Source organism: Aedes aegypti, chromosome 3 (genome assembly GCF_002204515.2).
Source record: "Aedes aegypti strain LVP_AGWG chromosome 3, AaegL5.0 Primary Assembly, whole genome shotgun sequence".
Classification (NCBI taxonomy): Eukaryota; Metazoa; Arthropoda; class Insecta; order Diptera; family Culicidae; genus Aedes; species Aedes aegypti.
The window spans coordinates 370377813-370389193 of NC_035109.1; positions in this window are offsets into that span (position 1 = coordinate 370377813).

Genomic DNA, 11381 nt, shown 5'->3' on the forward strand with positions numbered 1-11381 from the left:
TCTCCCCGCTCCTCTATCTTCCTTCAGGTTTCTAGAGATGGTCGGGTTTCACATTTTTCAAACCCGAACCCGACCCGTACCCGACTTATTTTATTTCTTCAAACCCGGACCCGACCCGAACCCGAGAGAATAATTGAAAAGCAAACCCGGACCCGACCCGAACCCGAAAAATGTTTGCTGTGTGAACCCGAACCCGACCCGAAACCCGATTTTTTTTTTTGTAAGACAAACCCGAATAAAACCCGAGTTTGAAATCATGGTAAATTCATCGTTTCTGATACTTAGAGAAGCTTTTAGGTTGTTACTCTGTTCACAATTCTCACCAAACCCGTCCTAAACCCGACTCAAACCCGACTTTTTGTAAGCCCGAACCCGACCCGTACCCGATAATTTTGTAGCCTCCAAACCCGACCCGAACCCGAACCCGAAAAAAATAAAATTTTCAAACCCGAACCCGACCCGAACCCGTCGGGTTCGGGTTCGGGTCGGGTTTCGGGTTTGAAAACCCGACACCCGACCATCTCTACAGGTTTCATCGATAATCCACTGTTTTTTCCGAGTGCGTAGCTTACCCAGATTATTTTTGCTGGTAGTGATGAAGGCATTCTTGATGACGGTCCATTGCTCTTCTACGCTGCCACTGGGGGAAGAGCGATCTCCCGACCACCATGTTGTTATTGCCACAAAACTCTGCCAACAGCTCTCCGTTTTTGCTCATTTCTCCGAGACCGTGGCGTCCCATGATGGACTCATAGCTCGAGTTGTCGGATCCGATCTTCGCATTAAAGTCGCCCATGTAGATTTTGGTATCACCCTTCGGAATCTTATCCACGACAGCATTGAGTTGACTATCAAAGTTCTCTTTGTCCTGCAATTCGGCAGCATCGGTTGGCGCATAACATTGGACTATGGTAAGGTTTCGAACCCGTGTTCTAAATCTGGCGACGATTATTCTCTCATTTATAGGCTCCCACTTCATAAGCGCGGCGTAAGCTTGGGCGCTAAGCAGAAAGCCAACTCCACGGTGCCGAGGAGCGTGCTCACCTCGCAGGCCAGAATATAGCAGAATTTGTCCCGATGATATTCTGTGTTCTCCAAAGTTTGGCCAACGGACTTCGCTTAGTTCTAGGTGGATCTCGAGCTTCATGCGACACGCCTCGTTGGCGAGTTGTGCCAGTTTACCCTGCTGTTAGTACGTTCCTGGGAGGGAGAAACCGATACGAAATTTATGTACGTCAAGGTGAGCCGAGATTCTGCTGTCACGAACTGTCACTGCCCAGATCTTAAACAACGGACAAACATGAAAAAAGCGCGTAATTGATCAAAACACATTTTTGCATTATTTTTTTTTCAAATTTGACAAAAAATCGAATAAAAAGCTATTCATGCTAATTCAAAAATAATGTCACGCTAGCACCTTTTATTTTGATTGAATATAAAGTATTCAAATACGCATAATTTAACTTTTTCCAATAAAAACAAAAATTAAATGCATAGAAAACTTTGGCCCATTTTCAATGTTTGTCCAGAACGATCAAAGGTACACAAGAAAAGAAAACTAGCGATTGCCTTGATTGTCGTTGGCAAGCTGGATTTTTCTTGCAGTTTGAAATAACTCTGTGTCATATTTCGTGTGTAGTATCGGTGCCTCCCTCCCAGGTACGTTCCATGTTCCAATTCGTGTCCGTTGTTTCGCGCTAAAAGTCGTTGCCGTTAAATCAGTTCATAATCTTTCTCTATCAGTTTCTTGAACTTTTTTTGAAGTTTCGGGGACAGTAGGCCTAAGGTTCCCTATCCACCGTGATGGGGCTACCATCTTAGGTGTAGCTTCCGGGGAAAAACATTTCTTATTCAGCCGCTGGATGCCAGGCAGACGCTGTTTGAGCCGCAACTCCTTGGTGAACAGGCGCTCGGTGGACTACCTTCTCAATCTAGCTGAAGTCAGAAGGACTACCAGCTAAGCACCCAACTCTTAGCTGGCGTTCATTTGTCATCCATCGACCCGTGGAAGCCTGAGGTAGGAACTTGTGAGGACTCCGTCGACTCACCATTTTGCAGCCCAAGGAAGGGATGGTTTGGAGAATTCTTTGGAAAAATTCCTTGACGAAGACACTGATGGATCCCTGGGGGAAATTCCCCAAGCATTTTTTGGAGGAACTCCTGCGGAAATTCGTGAAGAAATTCCTTTAGGATATTTCTGATGGAATCCTTGAAGGAATTCTTGGTGGAATGCTTCAGAAATATCATGAGGAAATTGCCTAACGAATTTCCTGAAAGAAACCTTGTAGAAATTTCTGGAGAAATCAATAGACCTTTGATGTAATACTTGCAATAATTCCTGGAAAATCGTGGAAGAAAAAATCCTTGAATAAGAATCTCTGGAGCAACTCCCGAAGGAGAAATTTATTGAGGAACCCATGGAGGAATTCCTAGAGAAAAGTAGGAGTCTGCCGAGGAATCCTATAAGCAATTACTACAGGGATCCTTTGCAGTTAATACACGAAATCAGGATAGAATTTAAGAATGAATGAACATTTCTAGCGCAAGCAAGAAGCTCTGTTCACTTTGAACATTTCTTTCTCGTTTAGATTCTGAGATCTCCCTAAATGATATAACACCAGAAGTGAGGTTGTACAGCAGCAACACGTAGTGGTGGAATTTTTTACCATGACATATTCTGAAAAGAAGCGAGCACTGTCCTGAACAAATCTCTCGAAGACAGTAACCATCTGACTGGTCGAGGTTTTGAAATATCTGACCGAGATGAGCCAGCCTCGGACTGCAAATTTCGTTAACCCTTCAGTCATCGCGCGGTTTGTCATCTTCAGAACCACCAAGCTGATGTTGTGTACGATAAGCGAGTTTTTTCACCAGTGTTGTATAAAATACAACAGCGCACAGTGCGTAGAATGTATGGAGATGCGGGACAAAAATCAAAACTGGAAGATCAAGCCAATTTGAGCATCTTGGTATAAAAGGGAAATTTGTTTCTGGTAAACAGAGCTACAATTTGCATAAATGACATATACTATACACATAATCGCAAAACTGTCCAAAGCGCCAATTTAATTATTTTCTAAGAGAAATCTCTAAATTTGTTTGTGTATTGCTTATGATGATGCAAGAAGTTATTTGCAAATACGTCTCTACTCACTCGTAATTGCAAAAATGACTTGTACGCCTTTATGCAAAAATAATCGCATTTTTTTAATTTTTCAGTTTTTAATATAAAATTTTAGTCAAATTTCGGAAACTTCATTCAAAATTTATTATATCAAGCATAAACTTGCTATGGTGTAATGTCTGGTTGGTCCGGGACGGGACCACAAAGCGTTGCAAGATTTCCAATTTGTTTTATCACAAATAACTCATGTTCATACTTGTGCTGGTTAAGGAGTATACCTCAAAATTGTGAAAAATCCCGAAGAGTTTCAGGGAGTTGCAGCTGTATCTTTCAGACCTTTCAGAGGACACTCTAAGAAACATGTCTGTGAGTGATTCAAGGTGGAGCTCGGTGGAATTTTGTTTGAATCGATAATCAAAGTTACATATTAGTATTTCATAAGTTTGATTTCAAAGCCAACCCATCCTGCCTATTTCTCATATTCAAAGTTAAAATTGATGTTCCATCAAATATACTTTAACAACCTTCAGCCATGTTCTCTTTTAGATTTTGATTGAATAGATTGGTTTCAACACTCTCCATACTAGTTGAAAGGAATGCGGAAAACACGCGATGAAATTTAGTTTTTCTGCTACCATCAGTGTACCAGTATCCGCCCATGCCCCTATTTCCGCTCACTAGTGTAGAAATTGATTTTCGTGTAAAGAATCAAAATTTTTCGCGCGGCTATATTCTAGCAATATTAACAATTTTCAAATGAAGTCGTCTGACATTATTTTCATTTCACAAAATAATTCTTTGTATTGAAAACACAAAACCTCATGAGCGGTTATTGGGTCACTAGGAATTTTTGTGTGTTCCAATAACCGCTCATGCAAAAAATTAAACAATATTTTAAAGATATGTCGATTTTAGTATACAGCCTTCTTTATTGCAGTAGGGTAAAAGCATCGGTTTTGGCCAGCCTAAGAGAAAATGTCAATAAAAATTACATGGGAAGCCGCATTTATACTACAAATACGTCAAATTCAAGCTTTCAATCCATATTATGTATGTAAAATATCAAAACTGAGCCAAAACCATTTTTTCGCTTTGAAAATCTTGTTGGTTAATATAGGCCATCAGAAACAGGTTTGGGCAGGGATTTAACTTCGGTTCCTAAATTGGCCAATCGCATTGATTTCTCATGAGAGTGGCCAAATTAAGAGTACCCTGGCCAAATTTGGTGTATGGTAGTTGACATTATAAGGGAAATGAATTGTTTCTCTTATGTTTTGAATCAATTTGGGCGTGTAAATGAATGTACCTCTATTATGGGAATGTGATCTACTCAATACGAAAGGTTTCATGCTGATTGGCTATGTAAAACGGTGTATAATCCACTATGGCTACAATTGGCGTATGGCCAAAACCGGTGCTTCTACCCTAGTAGCTATGGTTTGACCATAAAAAATATCAGGATAAATAACGAAATTCGAAATAATGCATTTTTTAGTAAGTTCGTCACGAAATCTGTTTACCGTGAGCGGAAATAGGAACACTTAGATGCAGTAATAAATGCAATAAAATATTTTTTTTATAATAAATTTTCAAATTATTTTTATTCTGCCGCTGATTAACTATACTTGTAGCTACATTGTGACAAAAAATAGTATTGATCGACACAATAGTTATTTGAACACATAGCTTCCCTTAAATGAGCGGAATCTGGTGCACTGATGGTACTCCTCCTACTGTCAGTTTCGGAATTTTCTGTCACGTTTACCTCGGTTCCGCGTTATGGATTTTTTTTTTCAGAATTCAGCTTGTGCTTTGAAACAGTTCTTTCCGAAACAAAGCTTTGCGTTGCAAAATTTGATGAAATAAAAATCAGTATAAAATGTAGTAAAATGTGAATTGGCAAAAGTGGCATAAATGTGCACCTGGCGTGTGATCGATCGTGAGCGTTTTCTGGCATAAGCGAAAGGGGATGGAAGCGTACATGGCGCTGATAGTTCCACCGTGGCCTTCGATCAACTGAGTGAGATTGTTCTGATTTTTATTATAATTATTTCAAGTTTTACTTACATACAAATATGGGGAAGTGGTCCAAAATGCCACTCTGAGGATTAGTGGCGTTTTTGCGTGTGTTTATTTTCAATTTACATACGTAAATTGCTGTTTTACGGGATGGGGATCAGAGTAACTTTTATTTTCGTTTCAGAGAGCGAGTAAGGGCGCCTAAGCCCAGGCTTTAGAGCCAGGACATACGGGAGAAATACCTGTGTCCCATCCTAGAAAAAGGACAAACAACAATGGAGTGCGCATTAACTTTCTTAGCAACGCCATTTCCAACGATTTTGCCTATCTCCCTAAATGAAACGGTTGGTACGGTTGTCCCCGTTTCTTCCCTCACAATATTTCAAAATTTTCTGTCTATCATGTTATTCATTCGTGAATAATCTGATCGCCGGAAATTTTTGAATTACCTTCAAACCCCAAGTCTGCACAGTGGGCCTGGCCATTTTAATATTTGTATAAAATCATTGATATGCTGCAAATATTAATGCTGACAAGAAAATACTGGAAGAAATTTCAGTATTTCCAGGATGCTTTTCAATATTGGCTGTGCAAGCACTTAGAATTAGAATAGAATAGAATACTCCTCCTACTGTCAGTTTCGACGCTTGTTGCAGTACCCTTAGTGCTTTGTATATCTTATCAATACTTGTTTCAATAGCGGATGCTATCTATAAACACTTGTGGATACTTATTATAGCTTATTATAGAATGAAATAAATTGAAATTTGATTTTTGTCTATGGAGCAACGCACTGTACAGCGCGACGACTGAAGTGTTAAGGCGAAGTAGGCCGTCATTGAAATTTGTACGCGTCGTTGATGATTGTTGCTTATTCATCTGACGATTTCGAATCAAAGAAAATCAGTTGGTTTCGTACTAACATAGCGGAAAAAGTATCAGCATACTTTATACATGTTAGCACGTACAGTGATACTTTTTCAAAACAATATAAGCTATCAAGACTGAGTTTTATCACTTTGCAAAGCAAGCCTAAAATATAATCATTGTTGCCAAAACGAATGACGGGCTACTTAGCCTTGATAATAGTAGTTTACGGAACAAGTTGCAGAATGATGATTTTTACAACACGAGTCGTAAAGTTATCCTACGAGGCTTGCCGAGTGCTGTAAAATGAGAAATGTTGCGTTGCGTAATGAATCATTACAGCACTGGTTTCAGATACGTAATGACTATTCCCGCACTGATTACTACAGTGCAGGAAAGTAGGCCGCTTCATGACAGAAGGGCGTGATGAAAAACAGCCTATTACGATGTGAAATTTCAAAAAAATAATAACATAACATATCCAACCACAAAGCCAGTTCCGGAATGACCACACAATAAGGTGTCGACCAGAGTAGACCATTCCATCATTAGCAACCGCGGTATGCAATGCCCTTTAGGAGAGGTTCAAAAGGCTTTAATCCAGCAGTGCGCATCGTACCTTCGTGCTGTGCGTACACGAATTCTCTCTGCTCTTGGAAGTTTTCTTAAAAACTACCTAAAGCAATAAAACAGTACTTTTCAGTGCTGCACAAACAGTACTTTTCAGTGCTAAAATTAAAAACGGTACTTTTCAGTGCTACTTAAACAGTACTTTTCAGTACTATTTTTTCTACTATTGATCCCTTTACGATCCTTGTTTGGACCCGTGCCTTCGATTTTTCGTTGGACCCGTTGGCGAAAGCTAGCGGTGGTAATCCTTCTTGGACACCGTCTAGGGAAAAAACCTCTCGAAGGTCACGTCTTTCTCGTTTATTAACTAAACATGGTATCAACAACTAACAAAAGGAAGGGTGAATCTCTGAATTCACTACTTCCTTCCAAAAAAGTGGGTTTTAAAACTGTCACTACACGTGGCAAGAATGGAAGAAAGGACGCTTCCCCGGAATGCGAAGTTTCTTCCAAGGGTGAAATGAATAATTGTATTGAAATGAGCAATCAGTTCGATGCTCTAGACAAATTTTCCGAACACCAAATCGAAGCAGCCTCTAGCCCAGGCTCTTTGATTCAAGTGAGGAAGCAAAGAGTGCCGCCTATCGTGGTCAGTTGTTCCGAATTTGGGGGATTTAGGCAGGAGATCTTGAACTCCATTAGGGGAATCAAGGTTTCCTTCCAAATCGCAAAGAAAGGAGACTGTCGCGTTTTGCCGGAAACTCTTAAAGATCGCGAACTTCTCCTCAGATATCTTGAAGAGAAGAAGCACAAATTTTTTACTTATGACGACAAAACTGAACGTTTGTTCAAAGTCGTCTTGAAAGGTCTCTCAAGTGACTATAAGTCACCTGAAGAGATCAAAAATGGAATAAATGATTTACTTGGATTTTCACCAGTCCAAGTAATCATTATGAAAAAGAGAACCCAATCTGGCATTGTTCGGAAAGGGCTTTCTCAAGAATATTATTTAGTTCACTTTAACAAAAAAGAACTAAATAATATTAAAGCTTTAGAAAAAGCTAAACTTATGTTCGATGTCCGTGTGACGTGGGAACATTTCCAGAAACCTGGAGGAAATTACCAGAACCCCACTCAGTGCCGTCGGTGCCAAAAGTGGGGTCATGGTACAAAAAATTGTCGCATGGATGCTAAATGCATGATTTGCGGAGGTTCTTCTCACGCTAAGGACGACTGTCCTGTGAAAGAAGATACCAGAAAATTTCAATGCGCCAATTGCAAGGGCCCTCACAAAGCTAACTTTTGAGAATGCATTTCACGCAAAAGAGTCGTTGAGGCTCGTGCCAAGCAGATGAAGGATAATATCCGTTACGATAACGGTCGTTTCCGGAATTTGCCTGGTAGAGTATCGAACAATGCTCATTTTTCAGTTAACGATCGCTTGATTAGGAATCATACCCACCAGGAAGATCATAATCATGCTCATTCACAAACAAATTTTAATCCGTCAGGTAGCCGTTCGAATCTTTCAATTTCGAATGTATCTACCCACGGTAAATCCTTTGCCGATATCGTAGCAGGTAATTTGAACTCTTACCCTGTTCGTTCCATGAGTACCCATTCTACTTGTTTCAAATCAAATGGAAAAAACCCTACCGCCACAGGTAACTCCTACCCCGCTTCTTCGTCTACCGAAAATTCCAATGGGAAATCATCAGATGATATGTCTGCCTCTGATTTTAATTTTCTAACTGAACAATTGAATCTAATGATTGATGCAATGTTCAAAGCCACCACTATGACTGAAGCAGTCCAAGAAGGTGTAAAATTTACAAATAAAATTGTTATTGGATTACGTTTTTCTAATGGATCCAAATAATAATTTAAATATTTTAAATTGGAATGCTCGTTCTCTGAATGGTAAAGAGGACGAGCTGTTTAATTTTCTTACGGTTAATAACGTGCATATAGCAGTCATTACCGAAACTTATTTAAAACCTGGATCCAAATTTAAAAAAGATCCTAACTTTTTTGTTTATCGTAATGATCGACTTGATGGGGCATGTGGGGGAGTTGCAATCATCATTAATAGGCGTATAAAACATCAACTGCTTTCGTCATTTGAAACTAAAGTTTTTGAAACTTTAGGTGTTTCTGTTGAAACACAGTTTGGTAAATATACTTTCATAGCTGCCTATTTGCCTTTTCAATGCTCTGGACAGCAAGTTAATTGGCTTCAAACTGACTTGCGAAAATTGACTCGCAATAAGTCAAAATTTTTTGTCATTGGTGACTTTAATGCCAAACATCGGTCATGGAATAATTCTCAAAGTAATTCCAACGGCAGAATTTTATTTGATGAGTGCTCTTCAGGATATTTCTCAATTCAATACCCTGATAGCCCTACATGTTTTTCCTCTTCTAGAAATCCATCTACGATTGACTTGGTCTTAACCGACTCTAGTCATCTTTGTAGCCAATTAGTTACTCATGCTGATTTTGATTCTGATCATGTCCCTGTTACATTTCAAATATCGCATGAAGCGATTCTCAATCCTATCAGCTCCACTTTCAATTATTTACGAGCCGACTGGAATATATATGAAACGTATGTTGACTCTAATCTTGATGTTAACATTTCTTTAGAAACTAAAATTGATATTGACAATGCTCTTGAAACTTTAACAAATTCCATTGTTGAAGCCAGGAACATTGCAATTCCAAAATGTGAAGTAAAATTTGAATCCGTGATTATAGACGATGATCTTAAACTCTTGATCCGTCTTAAAAACGTGAGGAGAAGGCAATTCCAACGCACTCGTGATCCTGCTATGAAAATTATATGGCAGGATTTGCAGAAAGAAATCAAGAAACGTTTTGCAGATTTAAGAAACAAAAATTTTGAAAATAAAATTTCTCAATTGGACCCCGGCTCTAAGCCCTTTTGGAAATTATCTAAAATCTTGAAAAAACCTCAGAAGACTATACCGGCATTGAAAGAGGAAAACAAATTATTACTAACTAATTGCGAAAAAGCTCAAAAACTTGCTATGCAGTTTGAAAGTGCTCACAATTTTAATTTAGGACTTACTAGTCCAATTGAAAATGAAGTTACTCAGGAGTTCGAAAATATTCTCAATCAAGAGAACGTTTTCGAAAATGCCTGGGAGACTGATTTGGAAGGAGTGAGAACTATTATTAAAAAATTCAAAAATATGAAAGCTCCTGGCGATGATGGAATTTTCTACATCCTCATCAAGAAACTTCCAGAAAGTAGCTTATCATTTTTAGTTGATATATTTAACAAATGTTTTCAATTAGCATATTTTCCTGACAAATGGAAAAATGCTAAGGTTGTTCCAATTTTAAAACCAGACAAAAATCCTGCAGAAGCTTCTAGCTATCGTCCAATCAGTTTGCTTTCCTCCATCAGTAAACTTTTTGAAAAGGTTATTTTGAACAGAATGATGGCCCACATCAACGAAAATTCAATTTTTGCCAATGAACAGTTCGGATTCCGCCATGGACATTCGACCACTCATCAACTTTTACGTGTAACAAATTTGATCCGTTCCAACAAATCTGAAGGCTACTCTACTGGTCTTGCTCTTCTAGACATAGAAAAAGCATTCGACAGTGTTTGGCATGAAGGTTTGATTGTAAAATTGAAAAATTTTAATTTTCCAACATACATTGTTAGAATAATTCAAAGTTATCTGTCAAATCGTACACTTCAGGTTAATTATCAGAACTCCAGATCTGAAAGACTTCCTGTAAGAGCTAGTGTTCCCCAAGGCAGCATCTTGGGACCAATATTATACAATATTTTCACATCTGACTTACCTGAGTTACCTCAGGGATGTCAAAAATCTTTGTTTGCGGATGACACAGGCCTCTCCGCCAAAGGACGAAGCCTGCGTGTCATCTGTAGTCGATTGCAAAAAAGTTTGGATATTTTTTCTTCATACTTGCAAAAATGGAAGATTTCTCCTAATGCTTCCAAAACTCAACTAATAATATTCCCACATAAACCAAAAGCTCTTTATTTGAAACCTTCAAGTAGACATGTTGTCACGATGAGAGGGGTTCCAATAAATTGGTCAGATGAAGTTAAGTATCTAGGGCTCATGCTAGATAAGAATTTAACTTTCAAAAATCACATTGAGGGCATTCAAGACAAATGTAATAAATATGTAAAATGTCTCTATCCCCTTGTTAATAGAAAATCAAAACTTTGTCTTAAGAACAAGCTTTTGATATTCAAACAAATTTTCAGGCCAGCCATGTTGTATGCTGTACCAATATGGACTAGCTGTTGTAATACCAGGAAGAAAGCTCTGCAGAGAATTCAAAATAAAATTTTGAAAATGATTCTGAGGCTTCCTCCCTGGTATAGTACCAATGAGTTACATAGGATATCCAATGTTGAAACATTGGAACAAATGTCAAATAAAATAATCAATAATTTCAGGCAAAAATCGTTACAATCTTCTATTGCCACGATTAATGCGTTATATGATTAGGTTAAGTTAGGTTAAGTATATTAAAAAATTGGGGTGGGTAATGTCTATTACATTACCGCGGGGTTGACGTAGAACTACGATGATTAGTAATTTGATTTGTCATGTGCATGAATTTGTAAGTGTACTAGTTTTGTGTTGTTATTGATCGGATGAAGTTTTCAGAAGTTAACTCTTTTTGGACTCATTTTGGTAGTCCTGAAAAGAACCATTTGTCGTTCTGTGGTTTCGAGAACCAGTGTATGGTGTTCCAGGAATAATGCCAGATGATTGAATTTGTT